Here is a 2,358-nt window from a genome sequence, read left to right as displayed (position 1 = left end):
CTTCCGGGTGGCGCCGCAGGAAGGAACCCAGGCGCCGGGCGAGCTGCGCATGCGCCGAACTTCCCCGGGAAACCGGCCGGGAGGGGATCTCTGCGCTGGGCCCTTCGCCAAAGGTGATTACGGGAAGGTATTTAGTGCTGCCCGCTGTGGGCTTCCCCACCTTGGAGATCACACTGTACCAGAGTGCCCTCGGGTGAAACCCGGTGAAGGAAGACCTTTACAAGGAGGTGACTTTGACTTGCTTTCTTGCCTTTGCGCTTGCTGGAGCAACATTGGAAATGCATAAATAAAAGTGATTAACCGCATTCATTTATTCATTCCATGTTTATTCACCTGCAGTTTTGAAACAGGCACTATCCTAGAAATTGGACACACTAGTGGAATAAAATAGTGAAAACAGTCCCAGAGAATTAGTTTGGTAGTGACATATGTTAAGGGCTGACATTGAGTGGTTACTCTGTGCCAAGAAGTATGAACTGATTAACCCTTATCACAACCCTGTGATAACGTTATTCTCATTATACAGATGTGGAAAATGAGGTATGGAAGAGTTAAATAACTTGCCCGGGTTACAGAGCTACCCAGTGGAGGAGTTGAGATTCAAATCCAAAGCAGTCTGGCTCCAGAGTCTAAAACACGTGAAAACAAGGCCTTTCATAAGGAAAGTAAAGGCCTTTCACAAGGAGGCAAACACTGGGCGATGTTACTTTAACAAGAAGCTGTATAAACAGTGTTCTTTAATGTGTGAAAAACTAGGGAAAGAAGACACTTAATTAGAACCCGGAGCTCCCCAATCAGGACTCATGGGATTTGAACCCTGTGTGAGGCTATTTGACTATTTTGGCATATCATGGCATATGACCAATTTCTAATATGAAGCTTTTGCAATCAGAATAAACGTGGCCCTTGCCTATGGAGGAACAGATGCTAAGAAAGGCAATGAGATGGGGCCTGTGTCCTAGTTTTCCACAGGGCCAATTCCTACCATAGGCCCTGCATAAAGGTGACTCTCATACTCACTTATCCCTGTTCTTGGCACAAGATCTCAAAAATTCTTGTGTAATTCAATTGAATGGTGATATCAGTGAAGATGCTGAGTAACTGAACAAATTAGAACTTAAACTGTGTGTCTCTGACAAATAATAACTAGTAGGATATCAGAGTCAGTTCCAATAAACAGAAAAAACATTATGTGGGAGGTAGAACTTTTAAGTCATATCTTAAAGTCTGGCTTGATTTAAATGGGGGCCAAGGAAGAAAATACTGAGCAAGAGAAGCATGCACAAAAGCACAGACTTCAAGGATCTTGGAACACAGACTAAATAAAGGTCAAGGGTACTAAAGATGAGTGAGAGAGAAGTCTGGGTGAGTGAGGTGCAACAGAATTAATTGTTTGGGGAACCAGACAAAGCAATATGGCCTTGATGCCGCTGACAACAGAAAACCTGCAGATTCTTCAAGTAGGATGGTAGCATGAAAAAAAGGGATGTTTGGGGAAGGTTAGTCCAACAATACCAGTTAACAGACACCATTTTTCTCCTCCCTGGAAATTCTGCTTACCACTGCAAGGATTAAGGAAAAAACAAAAAAACAAACAAACAAAAAAAAACAGACACAGGCTTATCACCAAGAAATGATTCACATGATTAAAGGGGCACAGCAATGTCTAATGGAAATATAATGCACACCCCATATATATACTTTTAAGTTTCCTAGTAGCCACATTTAAAAATAGAAAAAAAAAAGAAACAGGAAAATTTTACTTTAATGGTATATTTTATTTAATCCATATATCCAAAATACTATCATTTCAACATATGAGTAATTGTCAAAATAAAATTAAAAATTATTACTGAGATACTTCACATTCTTGTTTTCCTACTGCTTTCAAAATCCAATGTGTATCCTACACTTACAGTTTGCTTCAACTTGAACTAACTACATTTCAAGTGCTCAATCACCACATGTAGCTAGTGGCTACATCACTGAACAGTGCTTGTCTAGATGGTCATCCTGGAGGCTATTAAAAATCTAAGTTTGAGTTGACTATTTATTAAATATGTAATAGAAAGAATGAAAAAGAAGACACTGATACCAAAACACCTTGGGAGAAAAACAATGTTGCATTAATTCATCAATATTTACTGAACAACTTCTGTAAAGTTCTCTGACAATCAGAAGCTTACAATCTAATGTAAGATGCAAACACATAAGTAGAAAAATTAAAAGCCGCACAGTAAAGTCTGCAGCAAATATAAAATGCTCTGGGAACAAAAGGAAGAGGACACCAATAGCCTGGAAGAACTGGGGAGGACTTCACAGAGTACATGATGCTTAAACTAGATGTTAACACATGTA

This window comes from Panthera onca, chromosome B2, assembly GCF_046562875.1.
Source record: "Panthera onca isolate mPanOnc1 chromosome B2, mPanOnc1 haplotype 2, whole genome shotgun sequence".
Classification (NCBI taxonomy): Eukaryota; Metazoa; Chordata; class Mammalia; order Carnivora; family Felidae; genus Panthera; species Panthera onca.
Note: the sequence above shows the minus strand (reverse complement) of the source record.